The sequence below is a fragment of the Heptranchias perlo genome, chromosome 2 (genome assembly GCF_035084215.1).
Source record: "Heptranchias perlo isolate sHepPer1 chromosome 2, sHepPer1.hap1, whole genome shotgun sequence".
NCBI classification, from domain to species: Eukaryota; Metazoa; Chordata; class Chondrichthyes; order Hexanchiformes; family Hexanchidae; genus Heptranchias; species Heptranchias perlo.
In genome coordinates this window covers 37738511-37762259 of record NC_090326.1, presented here as the reverse complement: position 1 = coordinate 37762259, position 23749 = coordinate 37738511, and the positions used below count along the sequence as shown (strand labels likewise).

At 42.8% G+C, this 23749-nt stretch overlaps 1 protein-coding gene and 1 long non-coding RNA gene across 4 annotated transcripts in view; one reads left to right on the top strand and one right to left on the bottom strand.

The window, feature by feature from the left end:
• LOC137337421 (phosphatase and actin regulator 1-like) overlaps positions 1-23749 on the bottom strand; it is a 413191-nt gene that overhangs the window by 287482 nt on the left and 101960 nt on the right. The gene's annotated exons all lie outside the window — the stretch shown is intronic.
• Positions 11039-23749, top strand: part of LOC137337467 (uncharacterized) — a 45506-nt gene continuing 32795 nt past the window's right edge. Inside the window, exons 1-2 of one of the 2 annotated variants that reach the window (XR_010966604.1) lie at positions 11039-11255; positions 11791-11902. This is a non-coding gene — a long non-coding RNA (uncharacterized lncRNA). The remainder of the gene's footprint in view (positions 11256-11790; positions 11903-23749) is intronic. The other variant, XR_010966605.1, reaches the window with a different exon arrangement.

Here is a 23749-nt window from a genome sequence, read left to right as displayed (position 1 = left end):
CAGGTCTGTAAATTGAGGGTTTATTTAAGGGCTTGCCTCTTTATTAAAGATGGGAGGTCACATTCGTAATTTTCCAAACCAATGGGTCGTTACCTGATTCTGATGTACTCTGAAAGATATCAGCGAGGCTGTTCGCAATTTTCTCAGCTAATCCCACCGGCAACCTTGGATGGATACTGACAGAACCCAGAACCTTGATTATCTTAAGCTTCCTTAATCTTTCTACTATGCCTTTTCTTGTAATGCTAGGGGTTTCCAGTCTGCTGTCTCCCTTCTAAAGGAAAGAAGGACAAACTGACATTTATATAGCACTTTATCACATCCTCAGGACATCCAGACTGCTTTTCAACCAATGAAGTACTTTTGAAGTGAAGTCACTGTTGCCCTGTAGGCAAACACAACAGCAATTTTGCGCATAACAAACTCCCGCAAAAAATAATTGAATGAATGACCAGATAATCTGTTTGATTTGGTGGTGTTGGCTGAGGGAGGAACGTTGGCCAGGGCACCGGGAGAACTCCTTGATCTACTCTGCATAGAGCTATCATTTGAGCAGGCAAACCTTAGTTTAATGTCTCATCCGAAAGACAGCAACTCTGACAATGGACCACTGCTTCAGTACTACATACAAGTGTTAGTCTAAATTATGAGTCCCAAATATATTAATGTAATAATTTAATGAATGCCATATTTCATACACAGTTTGGGATCAATAAAAATTACATTTTTGTGCTATTGATGTTGTAAAGGATTGTTGACATTACTGCACAGTTTACCCCACTTTTGTGGTCAATATGGAAATATTTGGAATAACTAGATCCAAGAAGGATACGAGTGTTCTAAATAAATTCTGAATTTTACTGACACTATGCGCAATTTGTTGTCTCTGGTTAGGTGAACAAGAATTTACTGCTGTTATACAGCCAGTCCACTGAAAACAATGGAGTACCTTCTGTTTACATTGCTACACTGGGCAACAGATACATTTGTTAGAGATTTTTTAATCATACACTCATTTTAATGTCTGCACCTTAGCGTATAATGAAACCCTAAGAGATGTGAGATAGCACGTGTGGCAGACACTAACGTACAACACAGTGTCTTGGTCAATTGGTCGCGAGGCTCTGAGCAGGGAGGAAATTGTGGAGAGGATCAGTTACTTGGTCCACATCTCTCTCAGTGAGGACATTGGAAGCAAGTTGGGAACCTTAAAAGGTCTTAGGAAAAGAGAAGGAAAAGAAGTAAAGAAATTAGTAGAAAATATTATTACACACAGAAATATCAATTAAAAATTGACTGAGTCAGAAGGTGGTGGGTTCAAGCTCCACTCAAGGACATGAGCACTAACTGGGCTGGCATTTCATTACAGTACTGAGGGAGTACTGCATTGTCTGAGGCCTGCCTTATTGGGTGAGGCATTAAACCAAGGCCCCATTTACCAGTTAAGGAAAATGTAAAAGATCGCATGGCACTATGCGAAGAAGAGCTGGGAGTTCTCCCAGTGTTCTGACCAACAGTCATCTCTCAACCGACACCACCGAAACAGATTAACTAGTGAATTATCTCATTTATTGTTTGTGGGATGTTGCTGTGCACAAATTGGCTGCCGGGTTTTCCGGTACAACAACAAATACACATCAAAAGTAATTCATGGGATGTGAAGTGCTTTTGGGACATCCTAAGGACATGATAGGCACTACATAAATGCACATTTTATTCTTTCTTAAAAATATTGTAAATACAATTCTGATTTCTTGGAGAACTGTGATATTACAATGAAATTCAAAATAGGATACGAAAACATCATTCCGCAAATGTCATCAGTAACCAGATTAACTACTACGCCCTAACTACCATAATAAATTATCTGCACTGGGAATGACTTTTACTTTTTGTCCATTTTTCATGTTTGCTCTGCTGAGTAGGCTCCCCATATCACATCTCAGCTGCTCAGGCTCCACTAACATGGGTCTGTACTGATCACACTAGCTGTACGAGTGTTGTGCAGGGTGATTATCGCTCTATGAAATGCCTGTTAGCAGGAACCAAAAGTAGAAATCAAGGAAGAGCAAATCAGTGCCCAATTCCACCGTACTACATGCTATTCCACAAATGTGCTGCATCAGCAAGCTGCCTTGCTGAGAGAATATTTATATATTCAATTTGAATATTACATCCAGAGGGGATACCTTAATTGGATAAGCCAATAAAGGATTTTCCACCAAGTCTTAATGCTAAACCCATCACTGTCCATCCTCAAGGATATGGCATTTCTACAACAACAACTTGCATTTATATAGCACCTTTAATGTCTAGTGTCTCAGGAGGAAGTTACTAACGAAAAAAGCTGTTAAAAATCAAATGGAGAGAGAACTGTGCCAAGGACTGTATGAAATGTATTTGTGCCCAAAATTCTGCACAAGATAACTCCTTAAACTTCATCTGCCAGCACATTTTTCACAGACATTTCTTTTGTTGATTTTCTCTGCTCCTTGCTGAAGTAGTCACTCTTTGGTACTTTTTCCTAGTGGCTATTATTTATCCATGAAATAGTGAGCAGGCTATTCAACTGAGCTGGCAAGACAGCCGTGCCCAATCCTGTCCCCAGCTGACATCTACACATGCACACTTCTAGCTTGGATCATTGGAGAGCAGCCAGCAATGGGAACCATCGCTGATTTTCCCATTTCTAACGCAGGGGTGCTGAGGCCAATTATACCAGTTGTACCGTTGTTTAAAAGGGGAGCGAAGGATAGACCGAGTAATTACAGGCCAATCAGCCTAACCTCAGTGGTGGGCAAATTATTGGAATTCTGAGGGACAGCATAAATTGTCACTTACAAAGGCACAGATTAATCAAGGATAGTCAGCATGGATTTGTTAAGGGGAGGTCGTGCCTGACTAACTTGATTGAATTTTTCGAGGAGGTGACAAGGTGGATCGATGATGGTAGCGCATTTGATGGAGTCTACATGGATTTTAGCAAGGCTTTTGACAAGGTCCCACATGGCAGATTGGTCAAAAAAGTAAAAGGTCCATGGGATCCAAGGGAATGTGGCGAATTGGATCCAAAATTGGCTCAGTGGCAGGAAGCAAAGGGTAATGGTCGACGGGTGTTTTTGCGACTGGAAGGCTGTTTCCAGTGGGGTGCCGCACGGCTCGGTACTAGGTCCTTTGCTTTTTGAGATATACATTAACGATTTGGACTGAAACGTAGGGGGCATGATTAAGAAATTTGCGGATGACACAAAGATAGGCCGTGTGGTTGATAGTGAGGAGGAAAGCTGTAGACTGCAGGAAGATATCAATGGACTGGTCAGATCGGCAGAAAAGTGGCAAATTGAGTTCAATCTGGAGAAGTGTGAGTTAATGCATTTGGGGAGAGTAAACAAGGCAAGGGAATACACAATAATTGGGAGGAAACTGAGAGGTGTAGAGGAAGTGAGGGACCTTTGAGTGCATGTCCAAAATCCCTGAAAATAGCAGGACAGGTAGATAAGGTGGTTAAGAAGGCATATGGAATGTTTTCCTTTATTAGCTGAGGCATAGAATATAAAAGCAGGGATGTTATGCTGGAACTGTATAAAATACTAGTTAGGCCACTCACCACATTACAGGAAGGATGTAATTACACTAGAGAGGGTACAGAAGAGATTTACGAGGATGTTGCCAAGACTGGAGAATTTTAGCTATGATGACAGATTGGATAGGCTGGGGTTGTTTTCCTTGGAACAGAGGAGGCTGAGGGATGATTTGATTGAGGTGTACAAAATTATGAGGGGCTTAGATAGAGTGGATAGGAAGGACCTATTTCCCTTAGCGGAGGGGTCAATAACCAGGGGGCATAGATTTAAAGTGATTGATAGAAGGATTAGAGCGGAAATGAGGAAATTTTTTTTCACCCAGATGGTGGTGGGGGTCTGGAACTCTCTGCCTGAGAGGGTGGTAGAGGCAGAAACCCTCAATTCATTTAAAAAAAATACCTGGATGTGCACCTGAAGAGCCGTGACCTGCAGGGCTATGGACCAAATGCGGGAAAGTGGGATTAGGCTGGGTGGCTCATTTCTCAGCCGGCGCAGACACGATGGGCCGAATGGCCTCCTCTGTACCGTAAATTTTCTATGATTCTATGATAACACCCCAGTTGAGATGAGCAAACACAAAACTGGGATCAGCTACTCACTAGGTAAACTCGTTGAGCAATCAGATGAGCTGTCATCACATTTATCTAAAATAGTAACTTGGAAAACTAATAAAGACATGAAAAGTGACAAGCCCCGATATTAAATCAAGGCAGAAACCGGGGGTCGGGGCCAGCAGGGAGCTGTTGGGTTGCCAACTCTGGTTTGACGTATTCCTGGAAGTCTGATCATGTGACATCTGATCACATGACATCTGCCTGCAGTTTGCATTATTGCCACACAGTTTTCAATGCAATCTACACAAGTAGATGATGCATACAATTTTAAAACTTGGATTGTAGTTTAAACTTTGTTTCTGATTTTAAAACTCAGACTTGATTATACGCGAGAGTAAATACTAGCATCTCAGATAATAAAACTGTCTTTCAAAATCAGACAAATAGTGTTGTCAGTTAATCAGGCTGTGCAATTTCAATGCTATGCTTATTTTATTTCCTGATATTCAGGGCAGGATTAATATTCTCAGCCATTACTTTAATAGTTAAGTGCAAAATGAATGTTATTGCAGGTGAGTCCTGATTGGCCAGATTTCTGCTGGTAAGGCTGAAGGAATCCTATAGTCTTGACCAAACTCACTCAGTAGTTAGAATTTGTATTAGTTACTATTAAAATAACATTAAAGTGGCAAGATTAACATCCTGATTTCTAAAAGTGGAAAACATCCCGGTAAATTGCCAATCAAATTTCGACAGAATGACGCTTTCAAAGATTTTGGGGGTTTTCTCTCCCACACCGACCTCTTACAAAGTCAGTCACTGTGGCATCACAAGAGAGTTCAGAAAAAGACTGTCAGCTTTATCTTTCAGACATCACAGCACCAGGAGCAACAGTCTGACTTTTCCTAAATGCCTGCTAATTTGCCCATTGAATGCATTGGCAGTCTCTTGAAGAAAACCATTACCTCCTTTTTTCCAAGAGTAAACCTAAATGCTCCTCGACAATTTTAAAATTTTCTTTCTTGAAACGCAACATTTTCCAATGTCATAACTATTTTCAGTGCACTCAATGTTTTTTTTTGATGGACAAGGTTTCAACTGATGCCTTATTCTCTGGCAACAGAGTGTGTAGTGTGAAGTCTGTGATAATTATTAAGTAGAAAGACTAAACATGCCTTATCCACCATAATTATAACAAATTTCCAGTGTAATGTCAATACTGATTGTTGCGTATTTTGTGACGCAGTCAATATAATCAATAAATTAATACATCCCTGCTGCACTGGTGAAGTGCATATTGCTGACGTACAAAGGGCTCCTTCTGCGGCTACATGCCGGTTTCCACTAAAATGGATTGAGCCTATTTCAGTACACACTGCATTCTGGGTAGGGGCATCAGTCATTAGGGCCCAGAATTGCAGAACGGATCCGATTAAGATCGGGCCGGTGAGAATTGAGTTTGGAGCAGGGAATCGAAAAAGATTAAATAGGAGAATGTGTCACTGGACTGCCTCTAAGATTTCTGATGCTTCCCTCAAGGTCCTGGTGGAGGAAGTCAGATACTGTTTCCTAGCACCTGCAGAAGCATATCCAGGGTCACTATCCAGCAGGCCTGGACAGTGGTAGCTGACAGCCTCAGTGCCAGCAGCATCACCCCAAGGAAATGGTTTCAGTCTAGGAGAGGATTAATGACCTCACAAGAGCAGCAAGGGTGAGTACAGCTCTTCATCTCTTCATTTCAACAAAAAACTGCCAACACTCAACTCACTCCCTCCCCCACCACCCTCCACAATTATCTCCCTTCCATCACATCCTTCAGCATACAATCACAAGGGCACACTGTAACACCTCTCTTTCTCATTCCAAACATACTCACCTCTTCCCTTCCTCTCTTTACTCCACACACTAACACCATTCTCTTCTTACATCCCAGTAATTGGACAACCAGCAATTCCTCCCAGCACTCCTTCCTCACCATATTTCACACACTCAGCTTTACTTTCATCACCTCTCCATCTTGCTTCTTCTCCAACTCTCACATCCACTATATGCACAAGCCCTATACTTCTCCACTTACCTTTTCAACAACCACTCAGTAGCTCTCATCCTCTCTTTCTGCAGGACAAGACAGCACAGGGAGAGGACCAAGAGCGGAGGAGGAGTACTCAACATCGTAGCCCCCACCCAAGAGGAGCACAAAGCTCTAGGGATTAGTGGCCTGCGTAAAGCCAAGAAAACAAAACTGTTTACCTCTCACAAACAGTTATGCCAGGTATTGATATCAGATTTTCAGCACCATGCTATAAGTATGGAGGAGTCCACTTTCAGCCTGTGTAGTGTCATCTCACAGGGCATCAGCACTCTGCAGTCTACCTTGGAGAATGTGATCACCTCCAGGGATACTGCAGCCAGGCCCTCACAAAGAGAGTCAGTGACACCAGACTTTGCAGCTTTGGTGGAAGCTCAAACGATACCATGCAGGCCCTGGTCTCCACCTTGGAGAGAAAGCCACCAACCTTGGACAAATTGGTGGACCAAAGAGACAGGGGCTTTCAAGGAATCACTCATCTTCTGCAGTCTTCTCTCCTGCAGATCAGTGGAAGTGATGAACTGGAATGTACTGCCTGAAAAGGTGGTGGAAGCAGATTCAATAGTAACTTTCCAAAGGGAATTGGATATATACTTGAAAAGGAGAAATTTGCAGGGCTATGGGAAAAGAGCAGGGGAGTGAGACTAATTGGATAGCTCATTCAAAGAGACGGCACAGGCACGATGGGTTGAATGGCCTCTTTCTATGCTATATGATTCCATGAGTAGTAGAGTTAGGAAACCTTGTTATAAGAAAGGCACCATGGTTTGATGTGTGGGTGATAAATGAATGGAAGGCAATTATTGTGTTGGGAATTAAATTAATCACCTTCATCACATTTGGCACGTATAGCCTGCAGTGTGGTTTTATAGCAGCTACTGAGTCTGCATTGTCAGTATGTCATCACTATAGAAGTTGACTGAATGGTTTCAATGTTCTTTAATGCAGGATTAAGGGAGTGGTGAAGAATGTAACCAGGCCTGTTAAATAGAGGAGTTCTCTAAGATATTGGGGCAGGGGAATGAGCAGATCACCAGAATCAATGAGCAATTAACTCTTACATCTTTTGTTATAAAGCGTTAAGGTGCCCATCCTTCTTCTGCTGCTTCCTTGTCTTCTCCCTGATCTTCCTTGTCTGATGAGGACTGTTGCTGATGCTCTGCCTCCTCCAAATGTGGGCCTCTCTGTAAGCCAAGGTTGTGCAGGATGCAGCACACGACTATGATATAGGAGACTCTTCGCGGGGATTATTGTAGGGATCCTTCAGGCCTGTCGAGACACCTGAACCTCTTATGGTGTGCTCAATAATCATCCTGGAAGTCCCATTACTTTGATTATACATGTTACTCAGGTGTGGGGAGGTTGCGAAGAGGTGTCATGAGCCACGTGTGTAGAGGCAATCCCTTGTCCTCCACTAGCCATCCTGTCAAGTTGGTGGAAGGATCTAATATTGGGGGAATGATTGAGTGTTGCAGGATAAATGCATCACGATATTTGCCTGGGTACCTTAAACTAGCATGATCATGTTTCTGTGATCAGAGACTAGCTGAACATTAACGAATTCACAAATGTTGCTGGCTGGTGTTCTGGTGCCCTGATGGCAACGTGTGCAGTCAATGATGCTCTGGACGTGAGGGAAGCCAGCCACTCCTGCAAATACTCGCGCTCTCTCATGTTGACTTGAGGTCAATGGGAAAGGTGATGTACAGGTTAGCCCTGGCGAACAGGGCATTGGTGGCCTGCTTAATGCAGCTGTGCACTACAGACTGGGAGATGCAAGTGATGTCCCCAGACTGGAAGTAGCCAGTGGGAAAGAAGCTAAGGGCTGTGATGCCTTTGACAGCTATTGGCAAAGCATGGCCATCTGGTTAAGCAGGCAGCAGGTCCTGTTGTATGAGGCTGCAGAGGTCTGCGACAGTCTGCCTGGAGAAGTACAGCCTCCTGAGGCACTGTTCTTTCAGATTGGTCCAAGTAACTGTTGGCCTGAACACCCTGTGTGCTGGTATGGCCTCCTACGAGCACCCCCTCACCTGCTGTCTTCTAATAGGCCCTGCTGCTTGTCCCGGTTCTGGTTGCTGAGGCTGCTGCTCCTCTTTCTCCAACTCTTCCTCCATCCAAAGAAACTGACAATAATAGCAGCCATGGTGAGCAGACAGAAGTTTACTGAAGGTAATTAAGACAACAGATGCGAGATCAAAGCCTTCTGGAAGCTGGAATCTCCTGGCAATACAAAACACCATGACACACAGATCTTGTGATCCAATTAACTACAGGTGTGTGCCCCTTTAAATAATGTTTCAGCAGCTCTTAAAGACCAATCCCGCTAGGTTTTACTGGCGGATTGGGCACTGGGTAGGATTTCTGTGATTTTGTGTTAAACTGCCATCGGGGTCCTAATTACTTCACAGGACCCTGATTTGCATGTATTCATGAGGACCCTTCCTGCCTCTGGTTAGACAGGGGCCTCATTTTAGTTGTTTTGGTCTGCCTCTGGCCGCCATTTTAGTTGTTTTGGTCTCCCTCAGCCAACCAAAACAACTAAAATGGTGGCCAGCGAGAACACAGTATTGAGTACTCTACCACTAATTTAACCGCTCGCCCACCCTGCTGCCATTGGGCGGCAGAGTTAAAATCAGCCCTACAGTGTTGCCAAGACTATCGAAGATAATGTATAAAAATTCTACATGTGCAAAATCTACATGCATTAGCAGAAATTAGTCAGAGCATTTAACACTTCATTCAGGCAAATCCAAAGTAAACTAATTCATCTGAAGTGTGTGATTTTCTCCTTGTGGACAAAGTGGGTTTACTGCAGCAGTTCCAGATAAAATCCATTGCCAAAGCCCTCTATTTTTTTCTTTCTGGCTATAGTCGTATGATTTGAAAAGACTGTATATAATGCAGTGATTCTCCATCTAGTGGGCAGCTAGATTTATTTTTGTTGTTTGTTCTTAGGTGAAAATGCACACAAACATGGTTATAGGCACAAGTGGCACAAATTGACTCAACTCTTCAAGTTTTCTCCTTCATTCACTCTCCACCAAAGAGAACTGTAATAATCAGACCTCCAATGACATTGGCTCTAGTGGATAATGACGGCCTCCAGCACAGGGTGTGCGTACTAAGTGTCAAACTCGAACTTCACCATGGTTTAATATATGCTCTCTCAGCCCTGCTTCACCAGATGATTAACTCTATCCTTTTTGTAATTTGCTCATGGTTGTGGGCAAGACTGGCAAGGACGCAGTTATTGCCCATCCTTCATTGCCCTGAGAAGATAGGGGTGGCTTTCTTTTTAAACCACTGCAGTCCTTGTAATGATGGTGCCCCATGATGGTGTTAGGTAGGGAGTTCCAGGATTTGAACCCAATGACGATGAAGGAACTGAGATATATGTTCAAGTGAGGATAGTCTGTGACTTTGGAATGTAATACGGAGGTTGCAGCATTACCATGATATTGTTTTTCTTAGCGGTAGAGGTCAGGAGGCTAGGATCTGCTGTTGATATAAATGTCTACACAAAGGGATTATAGGGATGGGCAACAAATGCTGGCCTTGCCAGTGACACCCACAATCCAAGAATGAATATAACATATTTTTAAAAATCAAACTAATAGGTGGTAATAAGGTCTGTTTTATGGAATACGCATGAAAGTGACATATTCGGTAATAATTATTACTTACATACTTTATTGTCTATCAGCACACAAACCTCAAACTCATTTTGGGTTTCACTATGAGGCAGGCATGTGAATAAAAAAATATAACAATGTGTTACAACACACAGAAACGTGTCGCTCCTAATCCTTCAGGAAAACAGAGCAGTACAAACTTAACCATTCTTCCTAACTCTAAAAATATAGTTTCAAGCCAAGCATGGTCAATATCCCATCTTGTATAGCTCACATAAGGCTGCCAAACATTTAGCAAGAGGGTGATGTCAGCCTTATCAGGAAAGGCTGAACAGGCTGGGGCACTTTTCTCTAGAAAAGAGAAGGCTGAGGGGTGACCTGATAGAGGTCTTTAAGATGATGATAGGGTAGAAATGGAGAAAATGTTTCCACTTGTGAAGGAGTCCAAAACTAGAGATCATAAATATAAAATAGGGAATTTTATAAATCCAATAGGGAATTCAGGAGAAACGTCTTTACCCAAAGAGTGGTAAGAATGTGGAACTTGCTACCACAAGGAATAACTGAGGCAAATCGCAGAGATGCATTTAAGGGGAAGCTAGATAAGCACCTGGGGAAGAAAGGAATCGAAGGGTATCCTGATAGAGTTAGATGAAGGAGGGAGGGAAGAGGCTCGGGGTGGAGCATAAATGCCAGCACAGACCAATTGGGCCAAATGGCCTGTTCCTGTGCTGTAGTTTTGATGTAGCTCGGTGTAATAAGAGTGGGGGGCGAAGTCGTATCTCGGTGTGTGTGTGAACAAAGACAGTTTGTCAAAGACAGAGAATGCTGAAACTTCAGAACTATAAACACTCAAAGGTCAAGAGATTGCCCGTTTCTAGATGCTGTAACATCAGAAGGTGGTTTATACCAAAACAAGAGATGTGGTTACTAAGAAACGAGACATTGGTAGGGCCGTGCAAGGCCATGAACAGGTTTGTACCCAGATAAGAAGGACCTACGCATTCCTCAGAGGAACATAACAGCTTGTAAACAGAGATGGAGGTTGAGGTCATTGGCTACGTTATGTAAAGCAGCTTATCTGGAGTTGCTAACATGGCGTCAGCACGGTGGGAGGACTTATGGCCATGAGATAAGAGCAATGGTGCTTACGTACAGAACAATGCAGCCGAATAGCATAAAGATAAAGCATGCTCCCCCCAAAAGTTAGAGCTCTCAAGAGGGGACGATCAGAGGTCCGTTGCCACAGGCAGTCCGCGAAGGTCAGGTCTGATCATCCTGAATTCACCGACAGATCAGGTTGTATTAATTACTTGGCATGAAATGTCATCTGTAGACGGTCGTATTATAATACTGTTGAATGTAACGTTGAAGACAGCTGTAGTGCAACTCTGTTGTAAGTCAGTCTATTCAACTTGCTATTTTATAACAACTAAAGCTAGAATCAAGCGGAGCTTATTGTTGAAGGACTAACAACCCATAGTTGCGACAGTAACAGGAAAATCCGCTAACACTAACCAATTGGAACAAATAAGAACATTCACTATCCATTTTAAGACTATGAAAGACCTAACCATGTTTCTATGTTCCCTGGCCTTGTTTTAAAACTCGCATGTTAAACAAATTACCATCAATAAAATAACAGTTCAATTCCGGTAAACACATAACTAAATTAGCAATGGATGACGTGCTTAGATTAGGATTTCTATGGGCTACTTATTGACAATTTTTTTTTAGTCCACCTTGGCCTTTAACACAACGACAACACTTTACATGCTGTTATAAGCTGAGGTCGACTAGTTACCAGGGTGTGAAAGCTGATCAATGTGTTATAAAACTCAGTAGTTGAACAATAAAAGCAAACATTGTTTTACTGCAAACAAGCATTTTCAAACATTCTTTCCATTCTTTGGTTTCCTGGTACTATTAAGGTATCCTTTTCCCTGTGCCACACCATTCTTCAACCAATAAGACAAGCAGGCAAACCTACTCCTCGGTCTCTGCCAATGTAGCGCAGAAACTAGCTGACCCGGAACCTAACAGGTGGGTCTAAACCAACTCAACTTCATTTTTCCCCCACTCCTTAGTGAGGAAGAATCTCACCTCTGCCTGTCACTTCCTGCAGACAGTCTGGCTATACGGGGCTGTGGGAAATACAGCTTTGTCCCATCATTCTATGCTGCAGCACATGAACCAATTACAACAATTCTTTCATATAGGTCTCGCACATAATATTTGTCACAAACAAATGAGAGTTGTTACCTATTCTGCATAGGCTGGTATCAAAATATTCATTTTCAAACTGTTTTTCATATCTTGTAACATCTGTTCATTTTGTTTCCATAACATAGTTTATTAATGTTGTAGATTATGTTGGTTGAGCTCCGCCATATTGACATGTTAATTAACAACGGTTTTACACTGCAACCTGTAAGGGGATATGATGCATTTTAAAAATCAAACAAGTCATCTCAATTCCCATTAAGCTTTGCCCACAATTTAGCAAATTCATCCAGACAGGTTTAATGTTAGAAGAATTTAATGGACTGCATGGTGATATACTTTGAAAAATAAAGCCAAATAATATCTGCTCTGTAATGTATCAAGTGCCACAGGCAAGAGTGAATCATGTGGACAGTGTGTGTTTTTCCATAAGCCACCTAATTAGATTTACTGTAGAATTAGAATGTATCAGATAAACGCAGTTTTTTTTAAAATCAGGTTTAAAATGAATGTTGGGCTACATTTACAATCTACATGTGGAGTGATGGAGACACCTTATACATAATGTGGTTGATAAAAGGAAAAGAAAGGAATTGCATTCATATAGCGCCTATCACAACATCAGGATATCCCAAAAGCTTCACAGCCAATTAAATACTTCTGCAGTGCACTTACTGTTGTAACTTAGGGGAACGTGGCAGCCAAAATTAATTGCACTCAGCAAGGTCCCACAAACAACAAATAAAATGATAAATTTTATTCAGTGTTTTGCGGTGCTATGGACTGTAATGCAAGTCTAGTGCATCAGGTTAAAAGTTCCAGGAAACAGCTTGGCCTACCGACAAATACAGCAGTGGTAGAGAATTTCCCAGTTATCAGCAATTCATTTATAAAAACCAAACGTGCAAACACCAAGGGCATGATTTGGACCCCGAGCCAGGAAGGGGGCAGGGGGATCAAATTGCAGACAGGAAACCCGGAAGCACGGATTTCCCGGCTGTCCTTACGATTTTGACGTAAGGATGTCTTTAATTTTTTTTTGTCGGTTTGCAGTCCGACTGACCGGCCTGATTGACAGGCTGGTCTCAGTCGGACAGGAGAGCAGCCAGGGAGAGGACGTGTTCAGGTAAGGGGGGGCGGGGGGTCCGCGATCGTTGGGGTGGGTCGGGGGGAGGGGGGGTGGTAGGGTTTGCCAGAAAGGCATTTACCTGTTAGCTCCGGGCCTTCTCGCCTCCTTTCACGTGGCGTAAAAGAGAAGGCTCGGGAATCCCAGCCCCCAGGGGTTGAAATTGGAAACTCTGGAAAAATGGAGGCCCGCAGCCTCCTTGAAAGGTTTTAATCACCAACCCGCCCCCTGGGAGCGGGTTGGTCACCCGCTCTCGTCCAGCCCTGGTGAAAACCAGAAGTGGGCAGGTTCGAAATGGTTGCGATTTTGAATGCCCCCCGCCCCCAACCCACCCGTTTTTCCCTTTTAAAATCATGCTCCAAATGTCAATATGCAGCATACAGCTTTTCATGTACGCTCATAGCTGCTGCCTGTACAAAAAGGACATATATCAAAGCAAGGCCCCAATATATAACTCAAATATACATTATTAAAAAAGCAGCAATAAATGATTTCAAGGCTGCAATTACTTTGAAGTAACTTGATTGCCATTATTATTTTTCGAGTGTTGGTGGTAAACCCACATCAGCAATTCTGCTGTCAGCACCAACAATCTGAAGTTACTTAATTAGAAAGTGGCTGGATTTGAGAATTGTTTGGTTTATTGAGGTATTAGACACCACAATCTAGTAACAAACATCCCAGAGCATTTTACAGGGATCAGTGAGATGGAGAGAAGTTACGGGAGATGACCGAAGGCAAGAGGAGAAGGAAGCCTACGGACCCTTTACTCTCCTACTGATCCAGAGGTTTGCACTTTCAGTTCCAATCCAAATTATATGCACAATTTGTAGTCAATTAGTTGCTATTTCTGAACTGAACATCCCTGCTACAAGCCCTGTCTGATGGACTGTAGTTGCTGAATTATATATATTTGAATTATAAATCGAGTGTCTGATTTTCATCTCTGTTCCACTCTGAGAATGGGTGCCGATGGGATGTAATAGAGTACTAAATTAGGTGGAACTCGGTTCTGCCTGATGCAACCTTTGTTGGCTGCAAGCTAAAATGAAGATAATGCAAATAACCATTCGTGACATGCTCCTCTCCCATGACTGCATTACTTGCCTACACTCTCGAGGGCATCCAGCTGCTATTCAACTGGTTTGCTGAAGCGGCATAGCATTTTGGCCTTACTTGGGGAAAAAATGAAATCATGGTCCAGCCCATAACTGGTCATCCAGTCACCCCCTCCCTGTGGTTAGGATCAGTAAAGTACCAATTTACATTACCAAATTACCCATACTGGGTATGGTAGCATAGTGGTTATGTTATGGGACTAGTAATCCGGAGACATGAATTCAAATCCTACCATGGCAGCAAGGGAATTTAAATTCAGTAATTTTAATTAAAATAAAATAAAAAACTAATGATAACCATGAAACTACTGGATTTTCGTAAACACCCATCTGGTTCACTAATGCCCTTTAGGGAAGGAAACCTGCTGTCCTTACCCGGTCTGGCCTTTATGTGACTCCACACCCACAACAATGTGGTTGATTCTTAACTGCCCTCAGCAAGCCACTCAGTTGTCAAGAAGGTGGGCTCACCTTCTCAAGGGCAATTAGGGATGGGCAATAAATACTGGCCTTGCCAACGACGCCGACATCTCATGAATAAAAAAAAATTAAGGTCACGTACAAATTCTGCCACCTCAGTAATGTTCTCTGGACTTGCAAAGTCAGGCTTTGGCAAACTCAAGCGGAGGCTCTGGCTAGAACGAGGGGTCTGTCTGCCAATAAAAATCACTATTGTCTTCACCAGCCTACTGTATGGATCTGTGTAGTTGATCTGCTACCACTATCACATCAAGCAAATTGACCATTTCTACTTCCGCTGTCCACAGCATATAGGAACAGAAGTAGGCCATTCAGCCCCTCGTGCCTGCTCCGCCATTTGATAAGATCATGGCTGATCTGTGATCTAACTCCATATACCCGCCTTTGGCTCATATCCCTTAATACCTTCGGTTGCCAAAAAGCTATCTATCTCACATTTAAATTTAGCAACTGAGCTAGTATCAATTGCCATTTGAGGAAGAGAGTTCCAAACTTCTACCACCCTTCGTGTGTAGAAATGTTTTCTAATCTCACTCCTGAAAGGTCTGGCTCTAATTTTTAGACTGTGCCCCCTACTCCTAGAATCCCCAACCAGCGGAAATAGTTTCTCTCTATCCACCCTATCTGTTCCCCTTAATATCTTAAAACTTTGATCAGATCACCCCATAACCTTCGAAACTCCAGAGAATACAACACCAATTTGTGTAATCTCTCCTCGTAACTTAACCCTTGAAGTCCTAGTATCATTCTAGTAAACTTACGCTGCACTCCCTCCAAGGCCAATATGTCCTTCCGAAGGTGCGGTGCCCAGAACTGCTCACAGTACTCCAGGTGCGGTCTAACCAGGGTTTTGTATAGCTGCAGCATAACTTCTGCCCCCTTGTACTCTAGTCCTGTAGATATAAAGGCCAGCATTCCATTAGCCTTATTGATTATTTTCTGCATCAAGTCGCAGGACAGAGTGCCTAACACTGATATCCTCAAGCACTGCAATATTATGAATTGAGGTCATGGTGAAAAAGGTCCCATTGTGCTGGTCTGGATGCCTTGTCCCCATGCCTGATTGTAGAATTCCAAATGTTATCTTTTGCGGCGAGCTGCAGTCCGAATCGAGGTCAGCAGATGATCCGTTATAAAGGGACACTAAAAGACATGCTAAGATCTTGCAATATTAACCCTGCAACACCTGGGAAGACACAGCCACCGACAGACCACCATGTGTCACATCTGCCAGGCCGGTTTGAATGAATTTGAGGTTGCGAGGTTGTGAGATTTGGCTGAAAAGTTTCAGGCCCGCGAGGCAACACATCTGTCCGCCTCATCCAGCTTCCAGTGCGATTTATGTGGCCGCACATCTGTGTCCAGGATAGGTTTTTTCTCCCATCGGTGCACCCACAACAACAGAGATTCATCCGTCAACTCGACGGGAGACTCCACCATCACTTCCCAACTCACTCAGTGTTTTGGCCTCCATTGATACTCCACATCCAAAGGATCCTTACAAATAGGAAGCGGGACCAGACCTCCACAGTTTTCCAAAGGGTCCCGCCAGTCTCCCGCTGCAGTTAGTGGGGAAACTGACGGAAACCTCAAAGGATTTTGGCTCCTTTATCGAAAGGTGCCCAACATTACCAGAATATTGTGTTCCCTACCTGGGGAAACATTTTCCTTAAAATATTCTATTTCTAAACCTCACACAATCAGTCTACAACTTCATTAACTTATTGGGCCATTTTATGTTTAGTTTAATCCCACTGCTCTCCTGAAGGTGCATCTCCTGCTGCATATGATTCCATGGTGGCCAGCCAACTTCTAGCCACTTTGTCCAAATGATCATTCTTCATATGTGAATCTAAACAATCGGCAGCAGGCTATTCAACAGGTTGGCGGGGAGTGGCCCAGCTTGATTCCATCCTCCTTTGATGTCCACACATACTTTCCAGAACGGGTAACTGCAAATCAAGAGCAGAAACCTTGACCAATACTTTCTCCTCCCCAGGGACCCTAAAGCCAACTGTAATACCAAACCCCTGCCTCAGATGGGATCAGCTATCTCAGTTCAGGCCAGGGATCAAACCTGGGATCTTTATGATTCATATGGCTCACTTCCACACTGGGAATTGTATTTACTCACATGACCATAAGGGCAGTACCAGGCCATTCTGTGCTTAATCTAGACATTAATCAGTCTGATTGAGCATTTTGCACTGGTTGTTTAACCTCTGCAGAAGGATAAGCACCTGCAAGCTCATGGCTAGTATACTTTGCTTTTTATTCTTTATTCACTCCTTCACACACAGGCAAACATTGAAGCATTGCAGTGCAACAGACTGTAATGTCTTGCCACGTAAAGCAATGTTTCGAGAGCTGACTTACTGCCAACTTTGCAAACTATGCAGCCTGTACAGTTGTGAGGAATCAACAGCGCAGTGCTCCACCATGGAGAACGTGGCCACTCCAGGGTCCTCTGTAGCAAAGTCTCCGTGGCCAAATTCCTTTCATTACAAATGCTTTGGCCTGAGCTTTAAAGGCCTTAGGCTCCAATATACAGCATCAGGAAAGCAGCAGTCTGTTCTCACAGATCTCTAGTTATGTTGAGGGAGTCCTCAGCAGCAGAGGAATGGAGATCTATCGCAGGGTGACACCACATCTGTTCAAATGACTGCAGATGTGTCAACAAGGACAGAGGCCCTAGTAATTATCCCTGTGGTTGCAAGGTTATTTACTGACCCAGCACAAGGAGGTACTAAGCACCTCTATCGCTAGGAACAAACACCATCACCCTGCAGCCATCCACCTCACTTTTTCTTCCACTAGGGGAATACTTAGGAGCATGTGGTTAGATAGTAAAATGATACACATCCTAAGCTTTAACCGGGGTGAAACATACCTGCACTACACACTAAGGATTAATCAAACAGATTATTTGGTCAGTGTCACATTGCTGTTTGTGGGAGCTTGCTGTGCGCAAATTGGCTGCCACGTTTCCCTACATTACAACAGTGACTACATTTCAAAAGTACTTCATTGGTTGTAAAGCACTTTGGGACGTCCTGAGGTCATGAAAGGCGCTATATAAATGCAAGTCTTTCTTTCTTTCTTTTCAAAGTTGGATTGAAATATTGGAATGTGTCCTGACAGTTCTTCTGGTGTGAGGCAGATGATGTTTGTTAGAGAGAAGTGATGTGGCAGGCATTGGTCTTGATGCCCTGAGAGCTATCTCCATCTTCTGTGCCAGCTGCTGTATTCTGTTGCCTTTGGGCTTTCCCTCAGCATGCTAGAGATGTATGTGAGAACAAACAATGAGCAGCAATTATCTGTGCTGTAGATTGGGTGCAATGGAGGCGATGCTTTATTTGGCAATGGTATTGGGCACATATAGAGATGATTGTTGTGCACTGGAGGTATAAAACACTTCATTAATAATTTAGTCAATTAGACCCTGTACGATGATACTTAATGACTGAGTTGATTTGTGCTCAGGCAAGTCCTGCGTCTTGTGGATGGACATGTATTCTTCCTCTGCTTGCTGCTGACATCCTTCTACTACTTGCTATGCCCTTTGTAGGGCAAAGTTGTGCAGACACAGCAGGTTACAATAATTTTGCAGATCTTGGCCAGGCTGTACTGTGTGGCACTCCCCCAATGTATCCTGCCATTTGAATCGCTATTTGAATGTCAGCTAATATCCTGGTACGTACCTCTCCTCGGGTGTTATCCTTGGGTTTCACTGTGGTATACTTAGCCATGGGCTGCTGTACATATCCTTGATCCCTCAGTAGCCATCCATGTAGTATATGTGGCCTTTCAGAAACACTAGCATCATTAGTTGCCATAGGATGAAGCAAACATGGGAACTGCTGGGTATCAAGCTTTCATGAGCACGATGCAGTTCCTATGCTCGCAGATCAGCTGGGCATTCATGGAGTAGTAGCACTTTCTGTTCATGAATGGAGTAATACTGAAGGGTAAAGACAGAAAAGAACAAACTTGCATCCATCTACTGTCCTTTATGTCCTCAAGATGTCCCAAAGTAGCCCTCAACCAATGGATCGCTCCTGATGTGTAGTTACTGATGCTATGCAGGCAAGTGCAGCAGCCAATTTGCACACAGCAAGGCCCCACAAACAACAAATGAATGAATGAATAATTAATCTATTTTTGATGGTGTTGGTTGAAGGAAGAATGTTGGCCAGGACATTAGGGAACTCTCTGCACTTCTTTGAATAGTGCCGCAGGATCTTTTACATTCACCTGAACATGTAGATAGGGCCTCGGATTAATGTCTTATGCAAAATACAGCATCTCCAACAATGCAGCATTTCCTCAGTACTCCACTGAAGCCTCAACGTAGATTATGCACTCACATCCTGGAGTAGGCTTGAACCCACAATCTTCTAACTTGTAGGCAAGAGTGCTACCAACTGAGCCAAGCCTGAGAAATTGGGGCTGAGTGAGCAAAGCAAAGAATCAGCTTAGATAACTATCCTCAGGTGTCAGTTGAAGAGAAGGCATTCAGTGAACCATGCCTCAGTAATCCTAAAATCTTAGCTAGTGGGGACAGACTCAAACATTTTGACCAAAAAAAAAATCTTCTCCAGAGCTGGTCCGTCCCTGAACTCGTGCAGTCAGTCATATAGGGTTGGGAACTTCAGGGGCTTCTAGTTTTTAAAAAGTGGTTCTTGAAATTAGGGGACCATATATGAACAATCTAGCCTTTCAAGCCCTGAAAATCAAACCTGTGTCACCAATATTGTCATAATAGATGAATGGAGATGACTTTGAAGGAATGGACCATCCTTCAGAATTACCCCACAGCCCCATTCAGATATAAGTGCCCATCTTTAACATAACCCATTGCCCCAGAAACCCACTCAATTTAATGCAAGAGGATTATATTGTTAAATTTAATTAGACGAGCTGAAGTTTGGGATTTATAGTTACAATGTGCTCCCCTGCCCTATCCCCATAGCCCTGCAAATTTTTTACTTCAAGTATTTATCCAATTCCTTTTTGAAGGCCACGATTGAATCTGCCTCCACCACCCTTCCAGGCAGCGCATTCCAGATCATAACCACTCGCTGTGTAAAAAAGTTTTTTCTCATGTCGCCTTTGGTCCTTTTGCAAATTACCTTAAATCTATGTCCTCTGGTTCTTGACCCCTCCACCAATGGGAACAGTTTCTCTCTATCTACTCTATCCAGGCCTTTCATGATTTTGAATACCTCGATCAAATCTCCTCTCAACCTTCTCTGCTCTAAGGAGAAAAACCCCAGCTTCTCCAGTCTATCCACATAACTGAAGCCATTCATCCCTGGAATCATTCTAGTAAACCTCTTCTGCACCCTCTCTAAGGCCTTCACATCCTTCCTAAAGTGCGGTGCCCAGAATTGGACGTAATACTCCAGTTGTGGCCGAACCAGTGTTATAAAGGTTTATCATAACCTCCTTGCTTTTGTACTCTATGCCTCTATTTATAAAGGCCCAGGATCCAGTATGATTTCTTAACTGCTTTCTCAACCTGTCCTGCCACCTTCAACTATTGTGCACATATGCCTCCAGATCTACCTGTTCCTGCACCCCTTTTAGAATTGGACCCTTTAGTTTATATTGCCTCTCCTCGTTCTTCCTACCAAAATATATCACTTCACACTTTTCTGCGTTGAATTTCATCTGCCACATGTCCGCCCATTCTACCAGCCTATCTATGTCCACTTGAAATCTATCACTATCCTCCTCACTGTTCATTACACTTCCAAGTTTTGTGTCATCTACAAATTTTGAAATTATGCCCTGTACACCTAAGTCCATGTCATTAATATATATCAAAAAAAACAATGGTCCTAGTACCGACCCCTGGGGAACACCACTGTCTACCTTCCTCCAGTTCGTAAAACAACCATTCACCACTACTCTGTTTCATATTTCTTAGCCAATTTCGTATCTATGCTGCCACTGCCCCTTTTATTCCATGGGCTTCAACTTTGATGACAAGCCTATTATGCGGCACTTTATCAAACGCCTTTTGAAAGTCCATATACACTGCATTGCCCTCATTGACCATCTCTGTTATCTCATCAAAACACTCAATCAAGTTGGTTAAACATAATTTGCCTTTAATAAATCCGTGCTGGCTTTCCTTAATTAATCCACACTCGTCCAAGTGACTGTTAATTTTGTCCCGGATTATTGTTTCTAAAAGTTTCCCTACCCCAGAGGTTAAACTGACTGACCTGTAGTTGTTGGGTTTATCCTTACACCTTTTTTTTGAACAAGGGTGTAATATTTGAAATTCTCCAGTCCTCTGGCACCACCTCCGTATCGAAGAATGATTGGAATATTAAGGCCAGTTCCTCTGCAATTTCCACCCTTACTTCCCTCAGCAACCTAGGATGCATCCCATCCGGACCTCAGACAGCAATTGAGTGTACAATCTGGATAGAAGTGAGGTTTATTCAAATAAATGGTTAGATTTGTGCAGTCTGTATGAAACAAAAATGATCCTGATGGCACAGCAAATAGTAAATTTAATAAAGCACAGCATCTGAAAGTTTTCAAATCAAACTTCTACTACATTCACCCCATCCTTGATTCGGGACGGCAAAACAGCTTTGTACTTCCTTCTCAGTGCGACATCATTCTGCAGTATGAGGACTCAGTGAAGGGGGCTTTCTCTGGGTGTTTGATACGTGACATCTTAAAGATATGATTGGTTGTGGACATAGTATTGGCCTACATAACAACTGTAATTAATGAAGTACTTTTAAAGTGTAGTCACTATTGTAATGTAGGAAACGCAGCAGCCAATTTGCACACAGCAAGATCCCACAAGCAACCAGATAATCTGTTTTAGTGATGTTGGTTGACAGATAAATATTGGCCAGGACACCGGGGAGAACTCTCTTGCTCTTCTTTGAATTGTGCCATGGGATCTTTTAAGTCCACCATTTAACATCTCATCCGCCAACAGTGGAGAACTCCCTCAGTATGGCACTGGAGCCTCAGCCTAGATTTTATGCTCAAGTCTCTGGACAGGGACTTGAATCCACAACCTTCTGACTCAGAGGCGGCAGTGTTACTGACTGAGCCATGGCTGACACCCATCATACGTAGTAACTTCATACTGTGTTACTGAACCACCATCACCAAACTGCATGCCTCTGTGCCATGTGAACGCGTTTCAGAATAAACATCATAAATCTTTCCAATGAATTCAAGCAAATAAGTTTTAAAGAGGAATCCTCAACATTAAGACTTTTACTTTAAATAAATGATTACACTAAAATATAAGTATCAAGCTCTATATTGATTTTATTTTTGTTGAGAGAGAGCACGGATTACAACACTAGGAGCTTGTAGGAATTACTGAGGCCTACTGTTAGGAGCTCCACTATTTTTAGTGATATAGTCATAAATTCAGGGATGATTCAACTGGCTTCATTAATTCAACTCTTATACAGCAACAAGCTCTGGGTTCCTTCCAAGCTGTTCCCAATGATGTCATCAACAATGACTACTTCAATCAAAAAATCTATTGACAAAATTATCTGAAGTGAATAGAAAGGATATTAATCACAATTCTTCGTAAGTGTTTGCTTGTTTATTTAAAAAGGTGCCCTGAAGGCCTTTTCAACTATAGTTATACAATGAACATTAAACATATTGAGAAGGGGCTATGTAATTGGAAACATTTATATATTGCAGACACTGGGCCCAATTTTCCCAATCCAAGACAAATGGAGCAAATATTGGTCCATATCTGGCCAAATGTTTACACTGATATAGACTTGTATCTTTTGCGCTGGATTTGGATGGAAGAATCATAAAATCATAGAATGGTTACAGCACAGGAGGAGGCCATCCAGCCCATCGAGCCCATGTCGGCTCTTTGTAAGAGCAATCCTGTTAGTCCCATTCCCCCGCTTTTTCCCATAACCCTGCAAATTTTTTCCCTGCAAGTATTTATCCAATTCTTTTTTGAAAACAACAATTGAATCTGCTTCCCCCACCCTTGCAGGCAGTGCATTCCAGATCATAATTACTCACTGCGTAAAAACGATTTTCCTCATGCTGCCTTTGGTTCTTTTGCCAATCACCTTAAATCTGTGTCCTCTGGTTCTTGACCCATCCACCAATGGGAACAGTTTCTCTTTATTTACTTTATCTAAACCCTTCATGATTTTGAACACTTCTATCAAATCTCCTCTTAACCTTCTCTGCTCTAAGGAGAACAACCCCAGCTTCTCCAGTCTATCCACGTAACTGAAGTCCCTCAACCCTGGAACCATTCTAGTAAATTTTTTCTGCACCTTCTCTAAGGCCTTCACATCCTTCCTAAATGTGGTGCCCAGTATACTCCAGTTGTGGCTGAGCCAGTGTTTTATAAAGGTTCAACATAACTTGTTTGCTTTTGTACTCTAAGCCTCCATTTATAAAGTCCATGATCTCGTATGCTTTTTTAACCGCTTTCTCAACCTGTCCTGCCACCTTCAAAGATTTGTGCACATATACCCCAAGATGTCTCTGTTCCTGCACCCCCTTTAGAATTGTACCATTTAGTTTATATTGCCTCTCCTCGATCTTCCTGCCAAAATGTATCACTTCACACTTTTCTGCGTTAAATTTCATCTGCCATGTGGCCACCCATTTCTCCAGCCTGTCTATGTCCTCTTGAAGTCTATTACTATTCTCCCCACTGTTTACTACACTTCCTAGTTTTGTTTCATCTGCAAATTTTGAAACCCTGAACACCCAAGTCCAAGTCATTAATATATATCAAAAAAAGCAGTGGCCCCAGCATCGACCCTTGGGAAACACCACTGTGTACCGTCCTCCAGTCCGAAAAACAACCGTTCACCACTACTCTGTTTCCTGTCGCTTAGCCAATTTCATATCCATGCTGCCACTGCCTCTTTTATTCCAAGGGCTTCAATTTTGTCTACA